The 15,630-nt window shown below is 35.7% G+C and overlaps 1 long non-coding RNA gene across 1 annotated transcript; it reads left to right on the top strand.

Moving 5' to 3' along the window:
- Positions 1-743: 743 nt before the first annotated feature.
- On the top strand, positions 744-8,185 carry LOC146761008 (uncharacterized). The gene is made up of 3 exons (XR_014945734.1): positions 744-1,127; positions 2,201-2,340; positions 6,851-8,185. It is a non-coding gene; the product is annotated as an uncharacterized LOC146761008 (long non-coding RNA).
- The last annotated feature ends 7,445 nt before the right edge of the window (positions 8,186-15,630 follow it).

Here is a 15,630-nt window from a genome sequence, read left to right as displayed (position 1 = left end):
ATACTTTGTTGATTTTCATCCAGAACAAATATGCTCAAGGTTTTAACTTAAATTTTTTGTCAGAGGTTTCAAAGCTGTTGTCATTTATCTCAAGGTGAATTTGTAAGCAAGATAGTTCAAAATGAAAATTTATGAATGAAAATTTAAAACATTTCATTTTCTCTTTACTTTTTCTTTCCAGATGAAACTATTCTCATCATTCCTCAGACCTACAAACCTGAAGATCATACAGCTTTTTCATCTCACTTCCATAGACCTTTACCAACATGTAACATTTCAGTTTTGTGAGAGATTATCCCACCAGCTGCCCTTCATATATACTGCATTCATCACTTACTTCTAATCTCAAATCACAGCAGGATACAGAGACAAAAACCTTTACATCATCATCAATCACCAAAAACACTAAAGCTCATGTGTTAACACATAAGTGTTAGTGTAACAGCAATAAATTAATGCATATCCCTTTTCAAAGGAATCTATGCTTTGCATTCCATTGTCTCCCAACTAATTTAAGCACATGAAAGAATATGTTTGTCTTCAAAATAGGATTAATTCATATCAATCCTTTTTTTATCACATCCTATGTGAATATGCATTTAAATAAATGATTATTTGAATTTATACTTAAATTCATATATTTTTTAAAAATATACAGTTTTTAAAAATATACAGTTAAAGACATATTTATAAAATATATGCCCCCGAATAGGAAATATAAAAGTACTAGCTTCTGCTAGAAGGCTGGATTAGAAAACAGATATTTGCTGAAGAATTAAAAGGCCAGAACTCACATAGGCAAGTGACAGGAAAATACAGGCATTTCTAGTTCAGCTGACCTTTAGATCAATACCCCTCTCCTCTTGCCCCAAGCATCTGTCAGACAAGCACTGTCACAAAATACCACTGCTAACCTTAAGCATTCTTCCACTAAGCACTACACTTCAGGTTGCACCTACCATCCCGTAAACTATTAAAAACACTCTGGTTTTTCCTTGAGGGCAATTATTGTAGCTCTAACTTTCTTTTCTCTTCAGAATTTTAAAAAGCCAGATGGTGGGGATAACAATCATTCTGATGTAGCTTTACTCAGATAAGAATAAATGTCGATCTTCATGGTTTTTACAGTAAGTAAATAATGAATTAACTCAATGCTACAGACAAACCTCTGACTTTTAGTCAGAGTCAACAGTTTCAAAATCTGCTCATAGTTTTAAAACACTTGCAGTTCTGCTTGTCAGCAGTGAACTACAGATTGCCAACCTGTCATTTCAAATGAAAAACACCTTTGACATTTCTGAGTAGTGTTGATGCTTTTTTCCCTGCTTTCTTATATTGTGGTTACTACTTTATTAGAACCTGACTTTAAAGTCGATCCTGGCATTCATTAAGGATAAAAGGATATGTGCAGTGACAACCACCAGTTGCACTGCCATCACTCAGAGTGATAGGATTTTTGCCTAGGGATTTAATCTTTTTCCAACAAGCCATCAGGCTGCTAAATACAATTAGTGAATAAAATAAAAAGTTTTAGATTAATTTTGCATTGAATTACAAGCAAGGGCAATATTTGCTGAGGTGTCAGATTTCAGCTGCTTTCATATACAAACATCACTACTCAAGCGAAGAAATAGAGATGTATACTCAGTCAAGGACATTTCATAAAGAAGCTACAAAATTTTTATCGTGTATGGAGTCAGACAGTGAATAGATATGTTAGAGCATTTCACATGACAAAATTAAAGTGGATTGAACCTGGAGACAAGAGGCATTAAAGCAGCAGTGATCTGTAAGCAGAGCAATGTTCTTAGAGTTCTGCATAGAAATAATGTCAAAGGGCTGCCTGTTTTCATTCTGCTGCATAACTTTAACCAAGGATATATTTTTTCCTTGTCATTTGCCAACTTTGATTCAAATCAAACTAACCACTGTCTAAATTAATTTTTATGTCATTCTGAGGTATATTTTTATCAATGAAGAACACTGTTGAATTCACTGAATGTCTGAAAGCCTGGACACACAAAGTTAATCAGATGTGCAGGAGGGAAAAGTTAATGATGCAAACATTAAGCACATAATTGTTTTACTTAGCTGCCTACATAATTCCCCTGCATATCTCCTTTCTATTACTTAACTAAAACAACTCATACAAAGAGAAAAACCTAGGAAATTATTTGCTCTTGTTTTGCTTTGACTTCAGCCAACTGGACATGCGGGGAAGTGAAGGAAACTTGTATAAGCTTCAGGAAAAAACTGAATACTGGCTGCCTAGCTATCTGCTACCATATATTAAGGGAAAGGCTCCGGCAATGTGAATTTCATACTAAGATGGAAGAAAAGGTGAGCTTTATACTCTTGTTATATTGTTTATATATGTGTGTGTGTGTATGTATGTGACAAGTTATTTTAATTCCATGTTATTACATGCTCAGTTAAAGTGCTTGGATTAGAAAAAGGCAATTTTAAGCTGTGACTAGATCCCAGTAACTCAAACAGGGGCTTGCTAGTTCTCCATCTGAGCTGCTGTGTTTGTTGGCTTTCCTGGGTTTCCATCTGACCATCATCGTGATCCACTGTAGAGTATTCACTATATAGTGCTCACTCTTACTGAACACTTCTGGCAGCCAAAATGCTGGAGGGTGCTTAACCTAAGTCCACAGGACCACAAGGTATTCACAGTAATTCCTAGGGACCCCAAGTTCGATTATGGTAGGTTAAGACTATAGCAAAATCACTGAAGGACTGGGCAGCAATGGCTAAGCTTGGTTTCTTGTGCTTTGACTGTTGCCTGCTATCTGCGTTAAGCCCAAAGGTGAATTTTTAGCAGTGCTGTTTTTCTCTGCGCTTTTGATTAAGGAAGGCACTCTGAACATCGGCCCTGATAAAGCTAATACAGACATAGGATTTAGGGCTTTAAAAAGATTTTTAAAAATCTAGACCACAGGAGCGTGGCAGCACAGCTTCGGTACAGAGAACACCAGAATAACAGGTTGGGGAAAAAATCTTCTTGCTCAATGAAGTTCACTAAATTGGAAAGTGGAGAAATATGTGGTAGTTATTACAAATACCCTAGAAATGGATGTTTAATAATCTGAGTTGGAAGAGGAAATTGAAACACAGATAAATTGCAAAGCATCTGGTATTTTATTTAATTTTTCATGAGAAAAAGAGCTCAAGATATATAGCATTGTGTGTAGTAGCAAAGTTTATAAAGAATTAAACCAGGGATTTTTTGTAAGCACAGTTCATCCTGCCGTTATCATCAGCTCTAAATCCTTCAGGGCAGTTTGTTCTCCATGTCTCGCTTTCCAGCTCAGAGAGGCTGCATATTTTTTTTTCCCTAAGAGGAGTATATCGGTTTTCTAATTAAATGAAGAGGCTGATAAAAATTATTATAACTAGCCAGGTATACAATTTCATGCTCAGAAGTGTGATTTATCATTTTTTAAAATAATTGAAAAGTATTAATCTGCATTTGATTTGTAAGAAACCTTGAAAGGCATTAAGAATACATCTATAACTCTAGTCATTTTCTGTGATACAATGTGAATAAGGTCCTACAAGCACAGCTGCACTTCAAAAACGTTTATAACATTGTCTGGAAAAATCATACTTTGCTTTTCTTTTGGATGTATGTTAGAATTCAAATCTCAGTTATGTGCTGAATGGAATCTTTAAAATATCCATAATGTGAGACAAGACAAAGACTTGCTATTTCTATACTTCTGAAGACAGTGTCTTACAACACTGAAAATATACAATTTCTTCAAGAACATTTTACTGATTCTCAGTCTTCAAAGTTACCAAATTTTACATTAAGATAGAACTTTCAGAGACTGTCTAGAAAAAGCAGATCTTTGCAGTCTTGGACCTTCTTTATACTGTGCCATACAACAATTTGATTAAATCAATTTTTTTTTCTCTTTAATTACCCTCCAAAAAAGAGGCAAAGATGAATAATAATTGCACTCAAATGATCAGCTTTATATCTTTTCAAGATATTCTGCATAATTCTTAATAATACATCAGTAACATCAAGACAGTACTTCATAAATGCTCACACAGAAAACAGGTGTTTTTTTGGTTTTTTTTACCCACACATCAGTATGCTCTATGCCTTTAGAGTGCAACATATAGGAGTGAAAAAATACAACTAAGTTTCACACATAGAACACCTGATATATCTAAATCTGATTCATTTGCAAACAAATTAATTGGAAAAACTGTCTGAATTCACTTTAAAATACGAACAAGCAACAACAAAAACAACTCAAACCAAAGTAGCGTGTAAGTATTTGACTAATTTGGATAAGTGTCAGTAAGTTAGCTCTGCAAAACCAGGTATTTGTATTCTGTATTATGCTGTCCACATATATTTTACTTTCTTAGTAACACAGATTTTTAGCCAGCAGAACCCAGTCTTCATCTCTTCATCATAATCACAAGGGAGAGGTTTTAAGCTGTTTAAGAACCCAGCCAGAGGTTGCTATCCCTATAATTGATATAAAATAGTGAGTACCTTTCCTCAGCTGAAGTAACCTTTTTCTCTAGATAGACCTCTGTTTCCAGTGGCCAATTTTCTCTGCAATACCAATTTTCTGTTAGCAGAAATGAAACATATGTTGAAGAAAATAAAGGAGATGAAGCTTTTAAAATGAATCATCCAATACATACTAATGGAAAGTTTAAATCTGTATGTCCACACATAACTGTCTGGCTCAAATGAAAATATGCCCTTGTTTCTCAGATATAACAGCGTACAACAGACCTTTTGTTTTACACAAAGATTTTTAAGTGATGCAAAATGAACATAAAGTATTCAAGAAAATAAAAGTATGCACATTTCGATTTTAAGTATTTACATGTGAGTGGTCTGAAACAATAAAATACACTACAGAAATGCTTATATCCAGCATAAAGAGTTCCAGAGATGTTTCACTGAAATATTTTCCCAGTTCCAGCTACTCACCTGAAAAAAAGGACAGAGCGTCAACAGAGTACAGTGTGACAATGTCAGTAATGGAGTTAATAGCAAAAACATTTCAATAGGGTCATTCTCAATTTCTCCTGCTCTCTTTTCTTCAACAGAAAAGTTTGAGATTTCAGTTTCTCTATTCATTTTGAACCAACAAAATGTAGCACATCTTACATAATTGTTTTCCAGCTCCGGGAGTTTATACATCAAATAACACTTGTGGATCAAGCAAATAAAGTGAGCAACAGAAAGGAAAACAAACAAAAAGCAGACTAATGAAGATCTGTCTGAACCAGTTCCACTGCTGAAGTTTGCTGAGAATTACAAAATTCTCTGAGATTATAATCCTCAAGAGACAAGGTTCATAACTACAAACTACACCAAGAGTCAAAAGAACTGTATTGAATTCCACATCCAGAAGGCATTTACCTCTGTAACTGCGAGGTCTGCTGAAAATTGAACAGATACCAAAGAATTCTCATGCAGCATGTGAAGAATAGGAGCAGTGCTCTAGAAAGGCAGTAACTTTGCAGAACAATAATATAAACCAACAATGCATGCAATGACAGATCTGAAAGATTCCAATGATTAATCTGCACAAGATTAATTAAATGCTTTAGTCAGTAATGCACCCCTACAAATCTGGAGATACCAGCAGTCCTGGTTGTACTGACATGCAAAATTGGCTAATTTGCCTGTATCAATAAGTTTTCTGGCCAAACCAAAAGTAATTGTCTCTTGGAAGGAGGCTTATAAAAAGTGATTGATTTTAGGATGAGCTGGTTTCCCTGGAATGTGTATGAATTCCACAGTCCATGTTCCTGTCCAGATCTCCAAGAAACACCCAAGCAGAGCCCAGTAGTGGGAGCAACTTGAAAGATGGAACCTGGTTCCCGTTTCAAATATTTCTCCTTTATCATTTTAAGTATAAATGAATAAATGAAGTCATACAAAAAAAATTGTCCTATTGCTAATTAAAACAAATATAAAAGGAAACAAAAATCAGCTAATCACATATTTCTAGCATATCACTTCAATCAAGAATGTGAAAAATTATAACTTCAGCAAGTAGTCTTTAAGTGCTTTCGTGTATGCACTATTCCTTTTTGGAAAGGTCAATTAAATGCCAAAAGTGTAACTAAAAAATGTGAAATTATTTAATATTCAACAGTTGCAGCTAGCCTATTGGTATACATTACATCTAATTATGTACTTCACAATCACTGCAGAAAAGAAATTCATAAAACATTTACAAAATATGTTCAGCACATTATTCATGACCACACTGAAAAAAAAAATGCTTTCAGAAATGTGATGAATTGGAAATCAGCTTTCCTTATTTAACATATTTTGACTTAAAAGAATAAAGTGTCAGGAGGAAAAACACCTGCAAAATTCCAAGAATGCATAGCATATAATGTAATATATTACCATGAATGAATAAAACAGGCCACTACACATTTACCCTCTGTTTCTTGTTGGTGGTGGTTTTCTTGTCCTTGACTAACTGTATCTGTTATTAAATGCATACTTGTAAATTCTGCTTTAAATAAAAAACAAACAAAAAAACATCAAAAACAAAAAACAAACAAACAAACAAACAAGTATATTTTGAAAGGCATGACCTAACGTTTGGCAAGCTGGCAATAAATGTCTAAGATTAAATCACAGGCCATTGGACCATTGGATACTTGCTTTATAGTAGCCAATAATGTCAGCACTCAAATTTTGTCTCTCCAGAGTTTTCCAGTTTGGAATCATAGAAAACAATCTTCCTATTTTATATATCTGCAGTTTCAAAGATGGAGGTGTGCAAATCATATTAATAAGATCTAAGTTTTACATCTTTGTTCTCACTGGGTATTTTTTTTGTAGGGTCAAGCAAGGTGACATAAAAACAAGACTGAACAAACTGAACTCTTACACCAAAGGAATAAAATCAATGCAGCAGCAAGACAGCTTTTGGATTCAGATCAACTAGCAGGCAGCCAACAAGAAGCTAGATGCTTATGAGTCAGCAAGTAACATCTGCATTGATTTTATTAATTGTAATCTATTATTCCTGGATTTTCAGGAAGGTGAAGTTTTTTCTCTTGGTACTGTGAGAATAATTTTTGCACCTCTTTGGTTTTGTGTTTCTGGATGTAATCCAGCCTTACCTTTATTTGTAAGAGCACCTGGTACCTGGTAATTACTGGCAAACAAACACCTTTACTATTTTACAAAAATGTACAGATGACAAAATGTCTTTAGGTTGTCACAAGATGGATTCTCGTGTTATTCTAGTAGAACACAGAAATGAATTATTATGCCTGCAACTGGCTGATAACTGGCATGCAAGCTAGTGAAAGTGAGATTCTATTGATTGTGTTTTAATTGAGATAAAAGAGCAGACCTTTAAAGAATGCAGAGTTTAGTATCTTAATATTGATGGATTTGCTGATGTACTTGAATGTAAGAGCAATTATTTTTTAAGTTAAGCTTATTGAGTTCTAAATTGTTTGATAGCCAAGGCATAAAAGTTATGCTAACATTAAAAGTCTCTTTTAGAAATGTTTTTAAAAGAATTACCAGTGCTTACTATTATCTAGTGCAGGTTTCATGAAGCTGAATGATTTGTACCAGTACGGATTATTCCCAAAGACACTAATTCTAGAACTGAAAGCTTTTTGTATGCCAGTAACTGAACTTCTCCGTGAGAAAGAATGGAAACAGTTGATGAGCCTTAGAAAATAGAACATTTCATTTCAGCAAACAACAGTCAGCAGTAAACAGGTTATCACTGGAAGAAACATCATTGAATATTGCGCATCCCTCATCTGGGAATTTCATTAGAAGTACTGTATGGAGATTTCCAGATCACAGCCTGAACCTGCATTTTAGTGTCAGGTGAAAAGCTGGCTCACCCAGGGTATACAATTGTAAGCAATGCCCCTGGGAGACTGGAATGGGTAGATCCACGGTCCATGGCTCCTTACTCTCATTTAAGGGTTAGCCACCAAGTGATTAGGATCTTTGTTTAGAGATCACCCTTTCTGGAGACTTCACTGAACTTCAGAAAGGGTAAGTCACTTGTCCCTGTATCGTCTTCTGAACTGTATCTTGAAAAATACCTTTATAAATGTGTTTGTGTCCTGGTAGAAGGTAATATCATTGTATTCCCTTGCTCCACATGTACATAACGTGGAAATAAAAGCTCCCAAGTGAAAACAAATCTAGATGAAGTATACTAATTTGATAGATCACTCATGTAGAAAAAGAAATTTGTTTGGAAAAACATTATCTCCATTGAAAATAGCATACACAAATATTAGTTTTCTAACTTTTGGATACATAATGTTCTTTACCTAAGAATTTTCACTGTTAGAAGGTTATAATAGAGTTGTTATTATCTGGCAAGACATCTAGCCACTTTATAACACAGTTACACATATGTAACGTGGTGTCACAGAGTTATCTAGATCAATCTACATCCATGACAGGGGGAAGTAGGTGATCCCTGTGTCATGTGGGCAACACATCAGATGTTCCTGTAGACTTTAGAAGAGATTGATCCATTGGGTTGCTTAAAGGTTGTCGCACACATATGTATATCCCCATACATCAGCATAGACCACATTAATGATGCCATTTAAACCAGTAATGCAGGGGAAAGAGAAGGAGTAGGAAAGAGAGACACCCTTGCTTCCAGTCCCTGTCTTCAGAATTGACATTTTTTCAATTATTTTTAATCCAGTAATTGTTAACAATAAATGCACAAACCTTCCAAAGACTAAAAAAAAAATGGAATCTCTGCATCTCAATTCAGAGAATTTAGCTATAAAACCCTCTCCTGTTGGGGTTTTTTCTGATCTTACAATTTTAATTTCTATCTGTACAAAGAGAAAGACAGGCAAGAGACACGAATGTTGTTTCCATTTGATACTATTATAATGTGTTATGTCATATAATAGTTTGCATTATATTGCCCAGTAGATAAACGGTGCTCTAGGAAAACATTCTCTAAGCTGTATTTTGCATTTCTGGAACAGGTATTCTGAATTAGTAAATAAGAATAACTGTATGTTCTTAGAAAGGTTATTCCAGCTCATCTGACTATATACTCTCAGAAAGTTTTCTTTATATCCCAGATGAGGGAAAGGATCTCATTAGTTTGCATTATGCCAGTTGCAGTACACAGCCATCCCATCCCCCAGTTCACTTAAAAAAGAAATACGAGATGTTCTATGTACAGTGCTGAAATAAGAGAATTATTAATATATTGATGCTGTGGTCACACAGATTTCTTAACAAACTCCTGGTTTACAAGCTGGATGTGAGGTATGATAACCAACCATGCAAGTATCTGAGCTAAATCAAAAGGCATAAGCAGTTTACATGTCTAAGAGCTAGACAGAAGACTACACTCCACAAATTAAACAGGTAGTCTCTGTTCTTGTCTTGGTCCTGCTAGAAGAACTTGGACACAGCTTCTGTGTATATTAGTTTTCTCCCCATGTCAAGGGTTTTTGCTGTGGTAAACAGACAGCATTCCTTAATAATTTGCTAGGTAAGCAATAAATGCACTCAGATATATCTGCAATGCCAAGCAAGGAATTAATCTGAAGTGTTTTTTGTGCTGGACTGTATCTCTAAACAACTCACGCATGTCCCCCAGCCCCAGCTGCCAGACACAAGACAGGACCTACTGCATGGTAATAATCAGTGATACAGCTACCTGCCAACAGCATCGACTCCTAGGGACACCAGAAATTAAGATTCCAAAGCTGCATCCCATATCCACTAAACAAGGCTCTGCTGAAGGTTATATTGTAGCTGCACAATGCATTAAAATAACCCAGACAAATTCAGGGGGAAAAAAAATATCTTTTGTATGTTGCCCTTTTCATTACTGTTACATCATCTATTTGCCTGTCTTTAATTTCATTGTTTGCAATCTACAGTTGTTTATCGAATCTCTATGGTACAAACTTTTCAACCTGTGGATTCCTTATAAATGGCTGATTGGAACAATTTCAGCTTAAATAGGTTTTATTCTCATGAATATTCAGTCATCTGGTTTTTGACATCAAATTGTTCTCTTTCCCTGTTTGGGTGACATAATCATTCAAAATTGTTCTGTTTTCTGTCATATGCAATGCTATTTTACTCATAAAACTTGGATCTGCACTGAAAAACACATTTTCTTGAATAAATTTTGCTGCATAAATAAGGGAGGGAGGGACAATAATTAGAATTCCCATATAAACAGTCAAACCCAGATTGTACTGGGAAGGCAATGAAATTGCTCCCTTGCTGCACCCTGTGAATTGATCTAAAAATGGGAATTACTATGCTACTCAGTTAATGGAAAAGGTTACATCATGATTCAAGACCTTCCTCAGAAATTACTATGCACAGCCTTTGGGAAAAGGATCTCTTCTTCCTGCAGTGCACGCACAGACTTATTTTATTCCCACTCATTACAAACATGCATGGGTCCCACTTAAAACTGACAAAATCTGCAGTAATCACAATGGAAAATACAGGGAGATATCCAGGTCAGAGCCATTGCATTGTAGACAAAGCACAGGCTGTTTTTCCCAGTAGTTCCTTTAACATTTATCCGTATCAGATTTTAACTATCATTTTATTTTCACCCAGGTCTTGTGAAGTCCTGTTATGAGTTTATGCTGTCTGCTCCCCTTCCTACTTTCAATTACATGGAATTATCTACAAACTTCATGACTTTCAAAAGTGTTCATCTCTAACCAAGACATTCATTTATGCATCTTTCAACCAACTATTAATCGTTTCTAAGATCCTCCCTCTTGTCCCACAGATGTATTAAAAGCCCTTAAGGTTTGCCTGTTCTGTGTAATGCTGACCTCAAAAAGACATTTTTCTACACCCTATCTTAACAACTAATATACTTCAGTACTCCTGTTCTACAAATCATTATCTCTATTTCATAATGAAGTCACTGGAAAAGATATTGACTTTCAATGACTGCATCAAGCATGGCTATACAAGTAAGTGGTAGGGAAAGGTCTAACTGACCACAAAAAAGATAGATAATTCAAAGCAGGAAAAAATCAACAGCTAGTTATAAATCCTTCTTACAAAAGGACATAAGGGTAAACTTGGTTCTGTTATTTCCTAACAGAGAACTCACTGCAAAGGTAACTTCTAGGTTAAGCAATATTAAATTGTGTTTATCTAGTATAATCTTCCTCAAAGCTAGCTGTGCATGCTGATGGACAACATACTTCCTCTCCTCTGCAGTATATGAAATTTCCCCTATGCTTAATCTTCTGAGCAGAATCGTCAACATCTTCCCTTTCCTTGGTTACTATTCACAGTCTTAAAAATACTGCAGTAAAGCTCTCCAATGAGTCTTACCTAAATCCAGGCCACTCATGCTCTGGAAAGAATTCATGTTGGCATGGAAAACCTGAAATGTATGGATATTTGATTCCTGTCAAAACAAATCAAAGAAAGCACAATTGCATCTTTTTAAACTAGATTGCAAAAGTTTTATATACTCCAAATTCACAGATTTCAGCAGCAATGCAACTGTCACCACAGCCGAGACATTTTGCTAGAGCATCAAGACAGATTAAGAAGCAAAAATTATCTACTGCAAGTGTGAAAACATTTTTTTCACATTTTAAAATAAGCAAGGGAAAACAAGTATATTTTCTCTACACAAAGAAAGTTTTTTCTTACAAGAGAAATAAGGAACAACAGTTTTTCTCAGTATCATTCCTAGAAATGTTCCAGGGATACATCTGAGACAGATTTGGAAATGTACCAACTTTATGGTCACTCCATGAAGGGTTCAGTAGTCTAACAGATATCACTGTGAATAAAAGCACCAGGCATCTCATCACCACTCCATTGGTTGAAATGTTATTGAAAGGAAAGGACTGTTCTTATTCATTGGCAAATGTGTCTTTTAATGATAATGCCTTTTCTCTCCCAGTTTTGTATAATATCTTGTGATTTCATGGTAACCACAGCAACCATTCATTTTTGTTCTGAATAAAAAGAGTGTTGTGAATTCATTCAGCCTGTTGGCATATAAATTAAGGCTGCCTGCCATAACTAGTATGCTAGCACTAAGTTTTCCCACTTAGCTTTAAACTGACATGTTCACTACTGATGAAGAAAGTGCCTGATTCTGATAAGGTGAAAAAAAGTTTGTCCTGAGTAGGTAGGAAAGGTCATTCAGTTCAGTGCACAAAATACAGGTGCTGATGACTACCACTGACAATTGAGTCAGTCAGGCTGAGCAAAGAAAATATTGGAATTACCTTTGAAAAAAAACAGTGCTTCAATACAAGCTAAGAGGAAAGAAGGGGGGAGTGATGAGGGGGAAGGAAAGAAGGATTAGAGGTGAAAATACAGCTGAAATTTTCTTGCCTCCTAGAGAAAGCAGTCTAACTCATTTTGTCCACTCCACATAGGCTATAGAGTGCAGCATCTCTGATGCAGCACACAGAAGTCCCTCATGGCTCACTGCCATACTGCCTATTTTATAGCTAGTGTACCTCTTACAAAACACATGCTAGTACCTAATCCTTCCTTAAATAAAGTCCCTAAACCTCATTAATACATCTACGGGACAATGTAATTCAAATGTAATTCAGTGGATCAAAGCATCTCACCAACATATTTCTCCCTTCTTAGCACACTCTAGTCTGCTTCTCCTCTTTTACTGTTGTGCACTTTTCTTCCCTTTTTTAGCAAAAAATAACTATACTCCTTTGCGATGGCAGCTGTCTCATTTCCAGTGTACCTGAAATTTCAAATACATTCCAAGTATTCAGACCTTAGTCTGGTCTCCCATCAGTATGGTACAGGATCAAAGAATAATTCATGTTGGAAGGGATTTCAGGAAGTCTTTTAGTCCAAACTGACACTCAGAGCTCAGGGTCAAAATTGATTTCAGACCAGCTTGCTCAATCTAATTTCAGCAGTTGTCCTTGAGAAGCCTGGGTGTAGACGAAAGAAAAAATAGCCTGCAGCAAAAGTAATAATGTGATGATTTGATGAAGGGCATCACAAACAAACGTTATCATAATAGTCATATTTCATTTTAATCCAAACAATAGTTGATCTTGAAATATTATCCCTAGAATTTCTTTTTGAATTCCCAGCTCGACCTTAATGCCAAACTTCATGAAACTGGTTCTCTAGACAAATTTCATTGTATAAAAACTTCATGAATTGAAACCTGGAAGATTTATACCCTTTGATCTTTGCAAGCTATTATTATACCATTATCTTCTGAGGCATTAATTAATAATAAATGCTTAATTCATCATGAAGCTAAGCTAAGCATATTTTTTCAATCCCCTCAGCCCTATGATCCCAGTTCTATTAAAGAAGCTTAGTCCAAGCACATCTTCATTTCCAGATGCATAAGTCTATTAAAAACAGAATTGATGCAGCAGCATGTTTTAGTATTACTACTTTTCTGCTCAAGCTAAAGTATGTGTATTTTTCCCCTTCTGTAATACTATTTTTATATTAGATTTGTTTTAAAAACCAAAACAAGCACTGATATTTTAAGCAAAATTATTTCTACATAGCATGTCACAAATTCTAGCAGTGGTTTTCACTTGTTAGAGATGACCCTGGCCATTTTGTGATTAATACAGTACATCACCTTGATGTCAGGCTGAGGCTCTGGAATACTGAAATCATTAATTTTTGAGTTTCAGACTACAGTATAATTGTTCACTGGAGATGCATTTTTAATAGGCTGGTGAATGGTAAATAACACCTAAGTGAATTGAAGGAAGACCAGTGATGGATTCAGTCAGTTTTGACAGATCTGCCAGCCTATGCAGCAGGTTCTCAGGAAGAACTTTGGCTTGCAAAGACTTATTTCAGTGCTAGAAATTGCTGCTCCAGTGATTGTGTCTGAAATTAGACAAAGCTAAATGGAGATAATATCAAATCAAATGTAGCATCCCTTGCTCTGGTTCACAGGAAAATGTCAAAGCGAGCAGAATTTTGCCTGGCAAGAATCTACATGAAATAGGGGCTAAAACCTCTCCTCTCCTCTTCAGTGAGGCATGGAGTGAATCAGAAACTGATAAAATGTACTTTGCACTTCCAGGAATTCATCAGAAGAGGAAAAGCAAAGGCAAGAGAGAGAATGAGGAAATTTCAAAACACCATGCAATTCCTACACACAGAAAGAACTCTTGTTTCCTATTCCCACAGATCAAAATGCCTAACCTTGATGCCCCTCCCAAAACTGCCTCTTAGGTTTTGCCCTCTCTACTCTTTCCACGTGAAAAACTCCTCTGTGAGAATCCAGGCACTGTGAACCTGAAATGCAGTCTCTGTGTGTGTGTCAAGAAATTCAGCCTCAAAACATTCTCCTTCTGTTTCTGAGAAGGGCTAGTCACGCAAGAGCTCCAGTGACAGAGGAACACTGGGATTAATGCCCAAGTCCTTCACTACTGTCTTTGGTAGCAGACTGGGGAGAGCTACAATCTACCAGATTCTTTTGTGGAACAAAAGCAAAGTTTTTCACATCAAAAGTATGAGCATCCTCCTCCTTGAAATGGGAAAAGCCAGTCTCCACCGTGTATTTTTACAGAATCAATCAAATTGTTCACTGGAACTCGTGCTAATGCATAATTTAGGCACAGGATGCATAAGGTTATTTGGAAGGTTCTGTGATGGTGATCAACAGCACAGGTAGAATACATTCCCTTCACACCACACAAGCTATGCTAAACTGGAATATCAGTTCTTTCCTTATTCAGACAAATTAAGTAAACAGAAGCCATACGTGGCAAAGTTAGGCAAAATTATCGGTACCGTAAATCAAGATGTGCTTGTGCGTATGTCAAAGCTGTTGCATTTGGAAAAGCAAGATTAAGATTCATCTTAATTACAACAGAGGAAGGTGAGATCCAAACTCTAAAATCCAACATAGAGATTTAAGAATAAAGCAGAGGTCTATTTAATAGTTGGGGCAAGGAGGAGTCCCTATAAGGTAGAATTAGGCAGGCGGAAAATCTTTCTAAGATTCAAAGCTGAAAACTGCAAGCACACAGTGAATCAATTAGACACAGCATCAATTTAATTTTCTAATTTTATCCAGTTACGACACCGGATTTACATACTTTATTCAATACATTTCTTTCTTAATCTAGATTTCTCTGCTGGATCTGACTTTACATCACAATAAATAAATACAGCAAGCATGCTTGGATGTATGGGATTGCAATCTCAATTCATTTTAGTTAACATTAGCACAGATTAGACAAAGCATTGCACTTAGCACATTCTGACAACTACCAGCAGGACATACAATTCAGGGGGAGAGGAGCTAAAGCCAAACACAATTTAATCAGAAAAGAAAAGCCCAAATCACAAAATCTATCACTGACTCACGTCTCAGTAAAAATGCTCCAAGATGTTCTGCATCAGTACATGATGGGATCGGTCATTTTATTATGCCAAACACAGTAAAGATCTATAGGTCACAAATAAGAATGTTTGCTTTATATTTTCTTGAGAGGTGAAACTTCTTAACTGAATCTTACACTTAATCATTTCTAAATCCCAGGGTATATCTGCTGATCGGTGTTTTGATTTAAAATGAAATTCATTTTCTGGTTTGCTGCATGACTTTTATTTCAGACTTG

This window comes from Coturnix japonica, chromosome 4 (assembly GCF_054131305.1).
Source record: "Coturnix japonica strain WE chromosome 4, WE-NBRP24, whole genome shotgun sequence".
In the NCBI taxonomy this organism is placed as follows: Eukaryota; Metazoa; Chordata; class Aves; order Galliformes; family Phasianidae; genus Coturnix; species Coturnix japonica.
The sequence above is the reverse complement of the archived record's forward strand: the minus strand, read 5'-3'. Positions and strand labels throughout refer to the sequence as shown.